Below are 18,377 nucleotides of genomic sequence, written 5' to 3' on the forward strand. Positions count from 1 at the left end.
GTCAAAGATCAAATCACCAGGGAAATTAGAAAATATCTAGAGATGAATGAAAACAGAAGCACAACATATCAAAACTTATTCGATACAGCAAAAGTAAGGCTGTGAGTGAAATATATATTAACTTATATTTCAAAGGAAGATTCCAAATCAACAACCTAACTTTAGAAAAAAACAAACTAAACCCAAAGCTAGTGGAAGAAAGGAGAGATGAGATAGAGACTAGAGAAAGATAGAGAAAGTTAATAGAATCAACAGGTTTTTTTAATTGAAAAGATCAACAAAATTGACATTGACTAGAGCAAATTTAGACAAAAGTAGACAAAATTTAACTAGAGTACCATGAACAAAAGGGATAAGGCTAAAAATACCAAAATCAGATATTAAAGTGAGGATAATACTACTGATTTACAGAAATAATAAGAATTATAAAAAAGCACTAAAATAATCGTATGCCAACAAGTTGGAAAACCTAGATGAAATGAATGATTTCTTAAAAACACAAAACCTGACAAGACTAATTCACAACAAATAGAAAATCTGCATAGATCTATAACATATCAGTATGGAAATAGAATCAGTAATCAAAAATTCCCAACAACAAGAGCAAACAAACCCTGCACCTGATGGCTTCACTAATGAATTATACCAAACATTAAAAAAAAGAACAACAGTCCTTCTCAAATGCTTCCCAAAAACTGAAGAGGAAGAAACTCTTCCTAACTCATTCTATGAGGCCAGAATTACTCCGATACCCAACCCAGACAAAGACACTACAAACAAAACAAAACTCCAGACCTATATCCCTGATGAATACTAACACAGAAATCCTCAAAAATATACTAGCAAACCAAACCCAAATGCATATTAAAAAATTATGCACTATGACCAAGTGGGATTTATTCCTGGGATCTCAGGGCACTTAGAAGAACACATACAGATGGCTAACAAACACATGAAAAGATGCTCAACATCACTCATTATCAGAGAAATGCAAATCAAGACCACAATGAGGTACCATTTCACACCAGTCAGAATGGCTGCGATCCAATAGTCTACAAGCAATAAATGCTGGAGAGGGTGTGGAGAAAAGGGAACACTCTTACACTGTTGGTGGGAATGCAAACTAGTACAGCCACTATGGAGAACAGTGTGGAGATTCCTTAAACATTCAATAATTAGTCAAAGTGATATGCCACACTGACAGAATGAAGGGGAAAACCCACATTATTATCTCCATTCATGCAGAAAAAAAATTGAAAAAGTGCAACCCTTTACTGATAAAAACACTCAAAAACTAGGAATGGAAGGAAACTAGTCAACACATCAGCTTCTGCTTGACAATAAATCAGAATCGAGATTCTCTCACTTCCACCGTTACCATCCCTGTGCGAACCTCCATCCTGTCTCACCCACAGACTGAATTGCTGGTCTCCTTGCTTCATTCCTCATCTGTTTTCAAAAAAGGAAGTCAAAATGATCCTGGTAACATTTAAATCACATTTAACATTTAAATCGTGTTAAATTTTTAACATTGTTAAATGTTAAATTTTTAACATTTAAATCGTGTCCCTTCTTTCCACAAACTCCTTTCACGGCTTCCCATCTCACATGAGGAAAAAGCTCGAGTCTTCATTATAACCTCCGTGGCCCTTGAGACCTCTCTTAAAACATCTTGGGCAGCTCTTGGCCTCAATCCGCAGCTCCAGCCGCTCTGCCAGGTACCTTCCTGTCTCACAGCCTTCCCCTAGAGATTCTGTCCACTGAAACTCTCCCCTGCTCACGTGCTCCAGGTCTGTCCTCAAGCATCACCTTCTCAGTGAGAACTCCCCTGGCTACCCCATCTGAAACACCAGCTACCTCCATTCATCCCGACATCCGTATCCCTGCCTCAGGTTAAGTCTTAGCTTGCACCACTAGGGCTTCCCAGGCGGCACTGGTGGTAAAGAATTCTCCTGCCAAAGCAGGAGACTCAAGGGACCCGGGTTCAATCCCTGGGTCAGGGAGAGCCCCAGGAGGAGGGCATGGCAACCCACTCCAGTATTCTTGCCTGGAGAATCCCATGGACAGAGGAGCCTGATGATCCACAGTCCATGGCACCACTGAGTCGGGTATTATAACCCACAGGAAAGCAGGATTTGGGGCATCTGTTTTGCTTTCTCTCTTTGTATCGCTGTGTCCTCAACACTTGAGCAGCGCCTGGCACCCAGTGCTCAGAAACTATTTGCTGCATGAATGCATGAATATAATACAACTGCCATTTCAGTGGGTGCTTGGGTGTTTGGAGGCAGAGGATGGGCGTGTGAACGAGCAAGGACCCAGCGTGGCGCATTTTCACTGTCACTTGGGTTTGTGATTCAAAGTAACGTCATGCTAGCCTGTTGGTAGGGACCATCCTGCAGCTGTTTTGAAAGAAATAATCATTTCCAAACTCAAACTTTCTTCAGAGGCTGCAAGTGAGGACGAAGATGAGATGATATTGGTAGCATTTAAGATGGATATTTTTTTAATACATTTTTACCTTTATTGGGATGAGAGGAAGGGGTCGCAAAGAGTTGGAAACGACTCAGGGACTATATAGCAACAAGTCTGGAGTGGAGCGAAGGCCCGTGAACAAGAAACAGGAGAACCCTTATGTGAGGCAAAAAGACGGGGTGAGGCCAAGAGAAAAGTGAGTGAACAGGGCCAAGAGTGATACAACCTTTGGCTTTTGTGGCATAACCCAAATATAACTGAAACCCACTTGGCATAGCCTCAGCACATACATTTTGATTCAAAGAACCACACTCTGCTGAAATATATAAATGAAATCAGCTCCAACTTTTACTTAGGGGAAAATTGCCAAGAAGTGTAGAGAGAACTACACTTCTGAATGCACAGAAATCATGCTGGGTCCTTTCTCTGCCTCTGTCACTCTCGATATTTACCCCAGAATCGCAGTTGGCCCCAGAAACCTCCTTGCCCTCCATCTCAGCTCCCAGTCCAGCCCTCTCCGTGGCCAAGTCCTGCTCCTCTCTCTCCTTCCCTGTCCCTCCTCACTTTCATCTGCAGTGGTCCTTCTCATGAATAATCTGGTCCCTTCCAACGTAAACCCCACGTCTTGGCTCATCCAGTTGTGTGTCTGTCCCACCCGTTGAATTCATTTCACACCGCACACTCGGAGCTGACAAAGCTAGACCCTCGGGAGAGGCAGGAGGGCTTCCGGAAAGGCTGTGACCACAAAACATTAATGATGTTCTTCCCCGCCACAGTAGAATAAAGTCTCTATCCCGTCCCTGCATTTCAAGTATCTTAAAATATCTGATTTCAAAAGGAGGAGGAGGAAGAGTCTTCTGGAAAGACAGAAATACTAGTGAGAAGAGAAATCCGTTTCTTTGACTGGGAATTTCAGCCAAGGGAGCTTAAAAGCCAGGATTCTTCTTAACCGTCCATGCCACAAGATGTAAACGAATCTATTTACTCAGCAAAATATTTCCTTATTACATTTTGAGTAATTTCCCATTGAAAACAAACAGTGCATGTCAAAAAGTGCCAAAGTCCCTCAGGCCCTTGAGGCTAGAATGGCCAGTAATCTTTCCTCTTCTTTCAAGGGAGAAAGTCAGGCAAGTTTATTTTTAATTTTGTCTTTCTATTTTGACATTCAGAATGCCACTACTCCATTGAGCTTTGAAAAAGACAAACAAAAGCAGCAACTACCTTAGTTTAGAATGACTACATAACTTTTGAGCTGAGCGGAATCTTCGTGGGCACCTCATCTGATCGTGTTTTGTTTTACTGCTTGGGTAACATGAGTCGTCACAGGGACAAGCTTTGACACAGAGCACCCAGTTTTCCAGAAATCTTCATTAATTAACCACTGAAAAATAAATAAAATCATTTTCCTGTCCTTTTTCTCATGATTATCAACACAATTCACTGGACAATCTACTCTTCTCTGCTGATATAAAATGGCACTTTTGTTGTCTGTGAAGTTTTCATATTTAATCCTACTCTGTTATACTGGTTTGTCCTTTCTGGCAGCAGAGCCTCACTCTTTTAATTTCTGCAAATTTATGATTAATTTTAATAGCTTACATGATAAGTAAGGTATTGTCTTTTATATGTATTATTCTGGATGAAATTTAGGATCATCTGACTGATTTTGTTAAAGACGATTAGGATTCATGTATTAAGTTGTTATTGTTGTTCAGTCACTGAGTCATGTCTGACTCTTTCCAACCTCATGGACTGTAGCCCAGCAGGCTCCTCTGTCCTCTGCTATCTCCTGGAGTTTGCTTACATTCATGTCCATTGAGTCGGTGATGCTATCTAACCATCTCATCCTCTGCTGCCCCCTTCTCCTCCTGCCCTCAGTCTTTTCCTAGCATTAGGGTCTTTTCCAGTGAGTTGGCTCTTCACATCAAATGGCCATAGTATTGGAGCTTCAGCTTCAGCAATGGTCCTTCCAATGCATTAAATTGTTGTTCACTTGCTAAGTTGTGTCCAACTCTTTTCGACTCCATGCACTACAGCAGGCTCCTCTTGTCTTTCACTGTCTCCCAGAGTTTGCTCAAATTCATTGCCATTGAGTATTAAATTAGGGAGCACTTAACATCATTATGGACTGCCCTGGTGGCTTAGATGGTAAAGCCTCTGTCTACAATGCGGGAGACCTGGGTTCGATCCCTGGGTCAGGAAGATCCCCTGGAGAAGGAAATGGCAATCCACTCCAGCACTATTGCCTGGAAAACCCCATGGACAGAGGAGCCTGGTAGACTACAGTCCATGGGGTCGCAAAGAGTTGGACATGACTGAGCGACTTCACTTTCACTTTAACATCATTATAGTTTTTTTTTAATTCCTCTTTTAAAATTCATCACACAGTTTTAAACATTCAAATTGAGTTGTCTTAAACTTTCCCCTGACTTCCCTGGTGGCTCAGATGGTAAAAGCGTCTGCCTACAATGTGGGAAACCAGGGTTCAATCCCAGGGTTGGGAAGATCCCCTGGAGAAGGAAATGGCAACCCACTCCAGTACTCTTGCCTGGAAAATCCTGTGGACAGAGGAGCCTGGTAGGCTACAGTCCATGGGGTCGCAAAGAGTCGGACACGACTGAGCGACTTTACTACTAAACCTTCCCCTAGATAGAGTAGAATACCCAGGGTAGGTGGACCCTAGGGATAGGTTGGGATATTGGTTAAAAGCTCTCCAGGTGACATGCGGAGTCTATAGAACTAATAGCCTGGGCTCCTCAGCTGACTGGCTGACTCACTTGGGTCCTGCTGAAACCCAGTTGCTTGGGCTTCAAGAACACAGGGCTCTTGCGAAGAAGGATGAGAGCAGTCTTTTTATCTGGGCTGGGCAGTTTCCTCAGAGAAGAACCAACTCATCCTCTGCTAGATGGTTCATGCTGGCCGTTAGTTTTCTGAGATCTGTATGAAGGAAGAGGACCAAGGTCTCACCACCAAGGGCGTGAATTTTTATCTGATCCTCGGTGTTCAATATGACACCTCACTCTCACTTTTCTGCTGTGCTGGGTGTGCCCAAGTTTGGAGCCTGTAAGACTGACCCTTTCCAAAGAAAGCTTTCAGACTTCCCTTGAAAATGGGGAGATGGTGACAGTGTGGGCTCAAGGGAAAGGATCCAGGAGTCTAACTGCTCACTCTGAGGTCTTTCAACCAACTGTCCTGATCTCAGCCGCTTGTTGTGCTCCTGTTTCCCTGAGCTTTTCTGGAGCTGTGTGTGGAAACTACCTCAGTTCCTGTTGGTTTCTATGCCTATAGACTTAGATTTCAACTTTCTCTCTACTTTGTTAAGTCAGTCACCATTTTCCTGCTTTCAAAATGTTGACATTGTTTGCTATTGTTCCCTATCCTTCTCTTCTTGTCTTTGTGGATTTAAACCTTTTCAATATTCTTTTATAGCCATCTCAGGACAATCTCTGGAAAGAGTAGAACTTGAATTTCCAATACACTGTGTTTCCATTATTTTTTTTTAACTTTTTCTATCCTTTATTCTGAGATATGTCTTTTGAAAACAACATATAGTTGCATTTTTAAAGACATTTTGAGTCTGTTCTTCTTTTTTTTCTGAGGTATGATTTGCATAACTAGCTGAAGGCTGCTCACTGACAGCACTTCCAGAGGCTGGAGCAAAAAGTCCTGCCCTGAAGGGGGGCCTGGGCAGTGTCTCCTTGTGTCTGCCATGTCCTCCTTGTCAGTAAACTCCCAAGGAAAATAGCATTCTATCACTGAGGATTGTGCTTAGTCGCTCAGTCGCATCCAACTCTTTTCAACCCTTTGGACTGTAACTGGCCGGGCTCCTCTGTTCATGGGATGCTCCAGGGAAGAATACTGGAGTGGATTGTCATTTTCCTCCTCCAGGGGATCTTCCCAACCAAGGGATCAAACCCACGTCTTCCCGTGTCTCCTGCATTGCAGGCAGATACTTTACCTGCTGAGCCATCGGGAAGCCCAAATTAGTTTTGTTTAATTTTGAATTTCATTTAAATTGAATATCAAAACATGCAGTCTTTTCATTCTGGTTAATTTTGTTCAACAATATGTCTGTGAGATTCATCATGTTCCTACATGTGGCAAAAGTCATTATTTTTATTGCTATATAGTATTCCACTTCGGAGAAGGCAATCGCAACCCACTCCAGTACTCTTGCCTGGAAAATCCCATGGATGGAGGAGCCTGGTGGGCTGCAGTCCATGGGGTCGCGAAGAGTCAGACATGACTGAGCGACTTCACTTTCACTTTTCACTTTCATGCATTGGAGAAGGAAATGACAACCCACTCCAGTGTTTTTGCCTGGAGAATCCCAGGGATGGCGGAGCCTGGTGGGCTGCTGTCTATGGGGTCGCACAGAGTTGGACACGACCGAAGCAACTTAGCAGCAGCAGCAGTATTCCATTTAAACCCATAATACAACTTATTTATCCATTTTTTTCATTTATGGAAATGTGGTTTGCTTCAATTTATACTTATTATAAAAATGTTACTGTTAATATTCTTATATATGTCTAGTTCATGCCTTATATGTATCCTATTTTCTATATATATATATATATGACATAAAAACAGATTTTTCTTGGTATGCACCCAAAGAGCAGAAATGGTGGATCATAGGCTAACCCCATGTTTAGCTTTAATAGACATTGCTATATAGCTTTCTTAAATGGTATGTACTGTCACTTTATCTCATTTCCATTATATCTTTGCTTTCTATGACATTGATTTCCCCTTTAACTTTAGCTTTCCTTCCATTTACTTATTAACAGGATTTGATTTGCCTTTTATTTTGTAACTTCCTAAGACAGAGACTTCAATCATTGATTTCCAACTTTCTTTTTTCTTATGTACTCATTTAAAACTATAAACTTCTCTTTGGTCAGAAATTACATTCCACAAGTTTTGATCTGTCAAATTTTTATCATTATTGAGTTCAAAATATCTCATAACTATTCCAGTGATTTCTTTATTGATACATACGTTACTGAAGTTGGAGATTTTCTACTAACTTTTCTGTTCTTGATTTCAAGTTTAATTCTACTGTGGTCAAAACACATTTCCTGTATATCCCTTAGTACTTTGAAATTTTTTGACTTAGTTTGTGATCCAGCATACGATCTATTTTGGTAAATGTTCCATGTAAACTTGAAAAAGACTGTGTTGCAGTTGAATGTGATGTTCTATACAGTATTTGTCAGTTAGGTTCAGATCATACCCATTTTTTTCTCTATGTTAGTATGAATTATGATCAGTTACTGAGAAAGATGTATTAGATCTCTAACTGTGATTGTGGATTATCAATTTCTACTTTTAGTTCTATCAACTTTTGCTTTATACCTTTTGTAACTTTTAGGCATAAACAAGTTTTAAATTATTATGTCTTCTTGATAAATTGACTCTTCCATCTTTATGGACTTTTCTCTGTCTCTTTTAACATTTCTTGCCTTAAATCTTATCATTTGCTATTAATACAACTATATCAGCTACCTTTCAGTTAGTGTTTGTATGGACTATCCTTTTTCTCTTCCTATTTTTCCATCTTCCTGTGTCCTCATAAATAAAGTAAGTCTCTTGTAAATGGTCTTCTGTTTCAAATGTGTCTCTTGTAAACAGCATATTGTCCATTTCTTTTTAGAAAACCAAATTGGCAATTGGTTTTAGAAAGAAAATAGCTGGTAATTTCCAGAAGACCTCAGAACTGGAATTCCAACTCATCTAGTTTTGTTTCCACAACTCTCCTATGTCTTTGATATGTAATTTTGGAAATTTTCAGGACTTTTCTAGATAATATAGTGAGAACACTGAGTGACTATGACCTACTCTATTCTGCCATAAAGTGCAAGTCTCTGAGTCCTTGTCATTTAAAGGCACATTTAACTACTCACATAACTATTTTATTTGCTCTAACTTCTTGTATTTCATTTAATGCTTTGTGTCTATTTTTCATTTTACTTTTTGATAGATTTATCTTTTCAACTCTAATACTGTAGACACTATGTATACAGATATCACATGGCTTCTTGAGATTTCAAAACAAAACCACTGACCCTTGCTACCACATTCAATGAGAAATCTACCATCCTCTCCAAGATCTGGGCAAATTTATGGGGACTTGTATTTTCATGGCAAATTTGCTTCTGATTGTCTGTGTCTTCTACCCTCAACATCTCTTGAGCATTTCCCATGGCTGTGCAGTACCCACAGCCTTGTCCTGTCCCAGATGTTTCTCTGTTCACTTTCTCTTTATTCCTTCTCAACCTCTCTACCCCTTCAAATCTAATACTAAAGCTTTTAATTACTCCCAAACCTTCTGCAAAGCCTTTACTGAAGACTTGAGGTGATGAAGAGATTATGACTTAGAGCAGCGCATGTGTGCATGCTAAGTTGCTTCAGTTGTGTCTAACTCTTTGTGACCCTGTGGACTGTAGCCCACCAGGCTCCTCTGTCCATGGGATTCTCCAGGCAAGAATACTAGAGTGGGTTGCCATGCCCTTCTCCAGGGAATCTTCCAGAGCCAGGGATTGAACCTGGGTCTCTCATGTCTCCTTCATTGGCAGGCGGGTTCTTTCCCACTAGTGCCACCTGGGAAGCACAATAATGAGTAATATCAAATGAGGCAAATTTCTCCTTAAAACTTCTTTGGTTATCCTGACATTATAGATTCCCCCACAGGTGACTGTTCCCTCACTATGTAAATCTGAGTTATATCTCTCACTGGACGTTCACATTCCATAGACAATATTTTAGCTCTCCATTCCTAGTCATGCCCACCCACCTTTGTAGATCCCCAAACTCACTAACTTGCTATGCTAGATGTAAAACACAAACAATATTGTAACAAATTCAATAAAGACTTTAAAAATGGTACACATTAGAAAACTAAAACACGTTATGTTAGAAAAGGGGCATGCATTTTATGGGTCTTGTGCTTACCAGCACCAAAGTATTTGCATGTGTTTTTTTTTTAAAGATTTTTTGATGTGGACCATTTTAAAAATCTTTATTGAATTTGTTACAATATTGCTTCGTTTTATGTTTTGCTTTTTTGTCCACAAGGCATGTGGGATCTTAGTTCCCTGATGAGGGTTCGAACCTGCACCCCCTGCATTGGAAGGCAAAGTCTTAACCACTGGACCACCAGGGAAGTCCCCACATGTGTTTTTAACTTCAGTCTTTGCCTCGAATTGTCTATATATGTTGAAAGGACCAATATAAAGACATTTTTTGTTTTGACATAACTTACTCTATGATTTTTCACCTCTCTCTATTACTACATTTGTTCTTTAAAAAGTTGCCTTTTGATAATATTTGAGCCAAAATTCTTGATCACAATCAAGCACTGCCCCTCCCTCCAGTAAAATAAGACACTTAATAGCCTTTTATTTCATGTCCCCCAGATCTAAATTGCTGTTGAAATAATCTAAGCTTTTGGATCTAGATTACTAATAATATTAATATTTTACATTATGTTTATTACCTTCCCAGTAACTTTTATCAATCTGCCCAGGAGCTGCATCTAAAAATATTAGGATCAGTTTTCCTTCCCTTTACTACTCTTTTCTGTCATATTTGCTTTTGCAAAAACCACTTAAACGCTGATGCAGAGTTTTCTGTTATGTATTTGGTAATTTCAATGGGAATTTGGAATCTAAGCAAAATTATCTGCTTGCTTAAATGCAGGGGAGGTTATCTGCAACTTGAATTAGAAATCCCTTTGTTTACTTTTACTGATACAAGGTCTCCTATTAAAACTCATTCCTTAGATGATATCATGTCCGGTTTTTAAAGTTAAATCCATACACACTTCCTTAATCCTACCTAATCCTTCAACTTACTCCTGCACAATGACCTCCCATCATACTTCTAGGCCACCATTCTGATACTTGCCTAGGAAAAATTTATTCAAAGAATACAAATTTATTTTCATATTCACCCCAATCTGTTTTTATTTTTAAATGCCTACTGCATTTTCACTGCATAACACAGACGTTGTTCCTAAAATTCTGTTTAAAATTGATTTTTTTGGTAAATTAAATGCACCAGCAGAGCTGTTATTTAAAGGAAGCTTTCAGTGAATCATTTTGCAAAGTAAAGAATTTTTATGCAATGTGAATAAACTCCCATTCCAACTCATTTCCACTTCTCTTCCCACTAACAACAATAACAAAAAATCTGTTTTATAAATTTGGAGTTCTGAATAGTAAATAGGGCTTACCATATTTCATTTAGAAACCAAATATAAACATTTACAGACTCTACACTAAGGCTCTCTCATATCCGTATAAATTATTATACATTCTCTCTGTTTGGGAAGTTACTATTTCTTTTCACTGCTTTCACTTTCTCTTTTTTCTTCTCTCCACGATTCCCCCCTGTCCACCCCCACGGTGCAGATGCTTAATGGGAACTGAAAGGAGAGACAAGAAAGATGAAAGGGAAATAATGTTTTTCTTTGTAAATATTAAAAGCCTCTTAATTTTTCTTCCTGGGCGCAAAACTCCATCAGTTTTCTTCTGTCATTATTACCGGCTTTCAGAGGTAAAGCGAAAGTGCTAAACAGCATGGACTCACTGGCAGAATTTTGCATTTGCTTCTTTCTCGAGCAATGAAGCCAGCAGCCTAGGATAATCAATTCATTTGCTCCAGTTTAACTTTTTTTTGGCAAAAACTACCACTCCAATGGGAATGTCTGTTCCCATTTCAGGAGTTTCTTTGCATGTACCTTTCTCAGTCGTGCACTCTTGATGTAGTTAGTAATGATGACTGTAATGGGGACGGAGTTTCGAAAAATGAGAAAACCTTGCAGTGAAAGATAAGCTTTTGCAGTTGTCCAAGAAACACAGTCAAGTGCTGTTCCCGAGCGCTGGTGCTCACTAACTTCTGATGATTAAGGGAGAGAGCTCAATGGGCTTCATGCTGAAGTAATTAGTGGAATTTTTGATTATATTCTGACAAGTTCAATACAGAGTTGTTTGGTTACTTTCTACAGTCGCAACACACATGGAAAACACATGTGGTGAGGACTGGAGTCCCTACTACTTTAGAGGTACTGATAACAGAATTTTTAAAATGTAATTCACAAGCTTGTAACACTGCTCAGACTTACAGGATGTGAACCTGCCTACCAGTCCAAGAGTGAAGTCTTCGCTGAGCACCCCAGTGCCACCATGCTGTCTGTACCACCCCAAGGTAGCGCCACCCTGCCCTGGCCCTAACCTTGGCCTCAACCCAAGCTGCTGCTGTGACCTGGCTCAGCACAGGTTCGCTCTGCCTTCCAGAGATGGAAAACTCAAGCCAGGCCTATGCTCACTCTCGTCATCTCTTCCAGCTCCTCCAAGGCTTCTGTACTGCTGGAACCCGAGCACCAGGCTGCCAGCAGAATCCAGTTTTAAATCTTGAAGTCTTAGTTGCTCAGTCATGTCTGACTCTTTGCGACTTCATAGACTGTAACTGGCCAGGCTCCTTTGTCCATGGAATTCTCCAGTACTGGTGTGGGTTGCCATTTCCTCGAAATCTTAGAAGGCAGTATATAAATGACCAATGAACACGGTATTCTTGCCTGGAAAATCCCAAGGACAGAGGAGCCTGGTGAGCTACAGTCCATGGGGTCACAAAGAGTCGGACTCGACTGAGCGACTAACACTTTCACTTTCAATGAACACAGAGTTAAGTACAATCACCAAGTCCTTGGAATTCCTCTTACGCAATATTTCTCATTCATTCTGAATTCATCCATCATCATGATTGAGCTCTTAACCCTGGCTGCCATCACCTCTACCTTAGATGAAGGCAATAATCTCCTAAAATATCATTGTTTTCTCCAAAACATTCTTCCATTGCAGCCAAAGTAATGTTTCTACAATGCAAACGTGATTGTGGTTTCTTCCCTCCTCAAAGGCCTTCACCAGCTTCTTGGACCTTCAGGATTGAATTCAGTTTCTTTGGCATGGCTTGGATGAGGTGACTACATCATTTTAGGGTCCAAATCAGTTACTACTGAGAATGAAGGAGGGGAGAAGGTGGCTGTGATGTAGAACAGCAAGTGTAGGTAGATACCACCCCAGGGCAAGTGGGGCCATCTGGTCACCCGGAGCACACGGGGTCTTCCTGAGTTGGTCCAAACCCATCTCCCCTCCCTCACCCCACTCATTCCCCATTTTCGCACATGCTGTTCTCACTGCCTGGAATTCTGTTCTCCTTACCACCCTCGCCTTCACCTGGGTGTTCCTTCAGGACTCTGCTGAGGCTCTTCTAGGAAACCTTCCTCCGCCTTTGAAGATCAGTGCTACCTTTCAGATCCTTCCCTTCCCCTGTGCTAATTCCAGCCCTAGCAGAGACCACACCCTATTGTTTCTTTGTTTTTCTCTTATAGATTGTTCAGCTCCTTAGGAGTAGAGATCCTGGTATTGGTTGGCTGTCAGTATGTATGGCGTGGACTGAATGTTTATATCCTCCCCAAATTCTTATGTTGAAATCCTAATTCTGAAATAGACGATATTAGGAGGTAGGGACTTTGGGAAGTGATTAGGCCATAAGAATGGATCCCTCAGGAATGGGATTCATGCCGGTAGAATAGGAATCTCTTTCAGTGACTCAGATAATAAAGAATCTGCCTGCAATTCAGGAGACCTGGGTTCGATCCCTGGGTTGGGAAGATCCCCTGGAGAAAGGAATGGCCCCCACTCCAGTATTCTTGCCTGGAGAATTCCATGGATAGAGCAGCTTGGCATGCTATAGTCCTTGGGGTCACAAAGAGTCAGACATGACTGAGCGACTAATACGAACACACTCAGTCCTTCCATCACGTGAAGCAACAGGGAGAAGACCAAGAATCAAGGTCCTCACCAGACACCAAAGCTACTGACACCTTGATTTTGGACTTCCAGCCTCCAAAACTTGAGAAATGCCACCTAGTCTGTGATATTCTGTTACAGCAGCCTGAACGGATTAAGGCAACATATAAAACGAGTAATTTTATAAACTCCAAGGGCCTCTGGAATGGAGGAGCTAGTGGTCTGGAGAGGTTTTGGGGCCACAGTGTTCCCGCTGTGCTCTGGGTGGTGCTGGAAGCCTGAGGAAGATGCAGGCAGCCGGTGGAGCCTGAGGAGGCTCTGGGTGTGTGCACAGCACACCCCTGGCCTGGACTCACTTTACCCTGAAGTTCTGGCACAAAATAAACCATTATTGTCTTTAGTTACTGACAAGAAAATTGTAATTTAAAACATAATGATGAGGAGAAGAGAGCAGTGCCTGGCAGCTGAGTGAGGCTTCTGGGTGCTGATCATACAGATGTGTTCAGCATGAGAAGGTGCTTTGACCTGAGACACACTTCTCTGCACGAATGTTATAAGAATTTTTAAAGCAGGATGAATACTTTCTCTCTAAACCCTGTTTCCAAACCAGATCGCTTGGGAATCATAGGATGTTAACTGTAACAAACCCAGCCTCCATCTTGCCCCCTTAGCCATAGCAGGGCTCTGGAAAGTCTTCTCTGGACTTAAAAGTTATTTGATTCCCACCACCACGGCCACCACCACAGCATAAAGGTTTGGCTCTCCGAGCCCCACAACCCAGCAAATCAGAATGAACCAGCTTGCTAATTGCTTGGGTGCAAGTTCAATGTTTCTAAGATATGCTTTCATTTTTGTTAATTGTGCATGTGTTTCCAATGAAAATTCCAAATGTGCGTTCGAGCCCCTCCACCCTTTTGGGGGACGTTCACAAACAACCTCCGGGATACCCTGCGTGTGCGCGTTAACATTCCATTTGAAACACACGCTGCCCAGACATGCATATTTATGCCTGGAACTCTGTCTTTAGTCTCCTCGCGTCTCCTCACCCCCACGCCCCCACCATCCTCTCCCAGCCCCGTGCCCCCATTTCCATTTTTGCTTTCCTGGAAGAAGACTTCTCCAGGGACGCCTGGGATTTTTTCACTGGCGCGTCCCCATGGTCCTAAAATGACCCTGTCTGCAGACATCCAGTGGCCGTCCGGCTTCATTACAAATGTATATTCTGTCTGGTTATGCTGGACTCTGTCCCTTCTAAAGGGGGCCCCTCCTGGAGCCGCACAAAAGACCCCCACGCAGATGGACGGGTCCACGCGGGCGGGTTTTGAGGGACAAACGAAGGGCCTAACGCCCCCCAGTGCAGCCGGAGGCGGCCTTGCTGCGGACGGACGGCGCAGCCCCCTTCCCTCCGCCCACTGCCCCCTCCCCTCCGCCTTCCCCCACCCTAAAGGGCTAGCCGGTACTCATTTCCTGACAGAAAACTTGAATTGTGAAACAGAAAGCCAGCTTAAAAGAAACTGACCCCACATTTTATTATTTTTCCAGCGAAAGCGGGGCCCGCCCCGGCCCGGCGTACGTATGGGGGATGCGGGTCGCGCCGCGCGCAGCCCTGGGTCCGACCGCCGGCGGCGCGCTCACCGCTGCGCAGGGGCAGCGAGCGCCCGGACTTCACAGGAAATCATTCCTCCCGGGTCTGCGACTGGGCGAGGGAGAGAGACTGTAAGAAGGAAAAAAGTTTGGTTTTAATATGTGAAATTGGTTCCCCTGGGGGAAACTTTAATTCTTGTCAAATGTTTAAGGAGAACGCACAAGGGAAACTTTCCACGTTTGCAGATGCTTTTCGCGGCGCTCCAACCCCCAGGCTCTGTGCAAAGGAGATTCTGCAGGGAAAGAGCGCGGGATGGTCCGGGAACGGGAATGTCGCCCAGAAAGGCGACAAAGGGCCTGTGCAGCCTCGTGGGGTGTGAGGGGGAGGGGACGGAGGTAGGAACAAGACAAGCAAATAGGGGTAGGGGGTGGGGGCCGTCCAGGGATGAAGCAGCCCCTTCCCAAGATGGCCAAAGCTGAGCAAACGCTTCTCATCAACTTGCGCTTTTCTTCTGGTTGCGTAGATTCTTCAGGTCTAGGGGGTTTGTGTGTCAGGAGATCGAGAAGCCCCCCAGAAGAGGGTGTTAGCTGACAGTGCCCTCCGCTGATCCCACTGGGCCACATACACGGAGCTATGGTTAGAGTCCTCAGAAACCCAGGTCCCAGCGCTAGTTCTGAAATCCAGTGGCTCCCTGGTAGCTCAGATGGTGAAGAATCTGCCTGCAATGCAGGAGACCTGGGTTCGATCCCAGGGTTGGGAAGATCCCCTGGAGATGGAAATGGCAACCCGCTCCAGTATTCTTGCCCGGGAAATCCCATGGAGAGAGGAGTCTGGCAGGGCTACAGCCTGCCCATAAGGTCACAAAGAGTAAGACATGGCTGAGCGACTTTCACTTGGGACAGAACAGCCAGGAATTCTGATTCTAACTGGTTACTTTGAGGCACTTCTGAGCGTAGATGGAGTTTCAAAGAGGAAGGGGGAGAGCTGGCCACTTCAGAAATGAGCTAGAAATCCTGCAGGCATTTCTCCTGCAAAAATAAATCACTCTGCAGGCTGGTAAATATTCTGCAGATGAACAAAGTCTGGGACAAGCCCAGAATTTAAATTGAGATGAGCTGTGAAATGAGATCTTATTAGATCACCTTTCCAAGACAACGAGGGAGCCCTCAACCGCAGGGGCATTCAGAAGAATTTGGGTGGACAGGACTCTGGGCACCGTCCCCAGGGACAGGTGGCCTCTCTCAGGCTCTTAGGTCCACTTCTGTCATCCATGTCACCTCCCACACCAGTGCCCTGACCCTCTGGAGCAAGGTAAGAGCTTGTCCTCCCCATAACCCTCTCTCTCCAGCCATTTTTATATGTTTAAAAACTGTCTTCCTAGTTGACCTGGTGACACTTCTCAAGGGCAGAACCATGCTGTGTTGCTCACCTCTGAACCTGCAGTACCACCTCAGACTGGTGCACAAAATATATGCTTAACAACTCTTTGCTGAATGAATGAACCCTCTTGGTTGTTGGTAATGACGGAGCATATTGGGAAGGGAGGTGAGAAAAAAAAAAAAAAAAACAGGTGGGGTTTTTCACCGCTGACTTGTGTAACTTGATTTAGCACAGTTTAGGCAAGAGCCTAAACTTCTCTTCAAAAAGGGAAAAATCCCTTGAGGCCATTTCCGATACTGGCTAAAAGAAGCCTGGCTGGGGACCCATGGAGGGGTCCCACTGTGTAACCAGAGCACCTGTCTGCCATGCTGGGGGGAGGTGGGTGGGTTTGGGGAGTTGATGGCACAGCAAGAGTTGCCAGACATAGAAACAAGCAGACTGAGAAGTGGTCACCGTTATGGAATAAGCAGCAGATCCCAGGAGATGTGACGACCCTGGTCCCTGGCGTTGCCACAAATTCTCTAGCCCCATACTTTTGGGTTGAGGCACAGAGGATTGCTGTTACAATGCAGGTGTCATCTCAGAGGACAAGCTAACAGGAACTCAGGGAACAAATTAAGTAAATTCTTTCATGGTACACGAAAGGCATCTTGGTCCTTGGAACAAGGAAGCAAGGGGATCCCAAAGGGAAACCAAGAAGGATGCCAGCAGCAAAGGCAGTGGAGCAAATAAGTTCATGTGGTTACTTAGAATGGAAATTTTCTGCCCACAGGACCAACACAGGTTTCTATTCTAGATTTAGTTCCAGTTTTATAGCATCTCCAGGTTGATAGATGAGGAAACTGAGTGGACACTCTGTGCAATGATTTCAGCAAAATATGTGATAAAACATCCAACAATATTTTTATAGAAAACGTGGTGAAATACGACCTGTGTGTCCTCTGATTCCAGAAGCACCATGGAAGCTTTGAGTTACAGTACTGAATTATACCGAAGTATACTCAAGGGCTTCCCTGGTGGTGCAGAGGTTAAAAGCGTCTGCCTGCAATGTGGGAGACCTGGGTTCGATCCCTGGGTCGGGAAGATCCCCTGGAGAAGGAAATGGCAACCCACTCCAGTATTCTTGCCTGGAGAATCCCATGGATGGAGGAGCTCAGTGGGCTATAGTCCACGGGTTGCAAAGAGTCGGACACGACTGAGCGACTTCACTTTCACTTTCTACAGGCATGGCAACCCACTCCAGTGTTCTTGCCTGGAGAATCCCAGGGACAGCGGAGCCTGGCGGGCTGCCGCCTATGGGGTCGCACAGAGTCGGACACAACTGAAGTGACTTAGCAGCAGTAGCAGCAGTAGCAGCAGCAGCATGGGCTTCCCAGGTGGTGCTAGTGGTAAAGAACCTGTCTGCCAAGCAGGAGACACAGGAGACACAGGTTCTATCCCTGGGTTGGGAAGAGCCTCTGCAGTAAGAAATGGCAACCCACTCCAGTATTCTTGCCTGGAGAATCCCACGGACAGAGGAGCTTGGTGGGCTACAGTCCATGGGTCACACAGAGTCAGACATGACTGAAGAGACTTAGCACGCAGGCATGCTCCAAGCATTACAACAGACCATCTTGATAAGAATGCATATCCTAGGAAATAGGGGACAGAGAACAAAACACTAAAACAAAGCCCGAGTGGTCAGGAGGTTTTGTGCATGGACTTTGTGGGGGTGGATGTTTCACCTTGTGGACAAGGGTGGGTTTGAAATAAAGGACAGCACAAGTGGAAGTTCCATAGCCCATGGTGGGAACTGCTTAGTGGAAAGGTGGTCTAGCATCTTAGAAGTTCCTCTCAGACTTTTGATTCTGGGTCACTTTTTTTTTTTTTAATCCTTTTCCTTGCCTCGGTCTTGGCAAGGACACACATCATTAAGTCGCTGAGTTTTCCTTGTGAATCACTCATAGAACAAGCAGTTACTCTGCCATGTCATAAAATATTTTTCCACTTAAGGACACAAAAGAATTTGTTGTGAACACAGAGAATCCTGACACGCTGTCCTCTTTCCAGCAGTCCCAGAAATTGTCTAAAAGAAGAAGAGAGCCTGAGGGAGGAGGAGAGAAAGGGGTGGCTCCACACTCTTAAGG

The sequence above is a fragment of the Capricornis sumatraensis genome, chromosome 15 (assembly GCF_032405125.1).
Source record: "Capricornis sumatraensis isolate serow.1 chromosome 15, serow.2, whole genome shotgun sequence".
NCBI classification, from domain to species: Eukaryota; Metazoa; Chordata; class Mammalia; order Artiodactyla; family Bovidae; genus Capricornis; species Capricornis sumatraensis.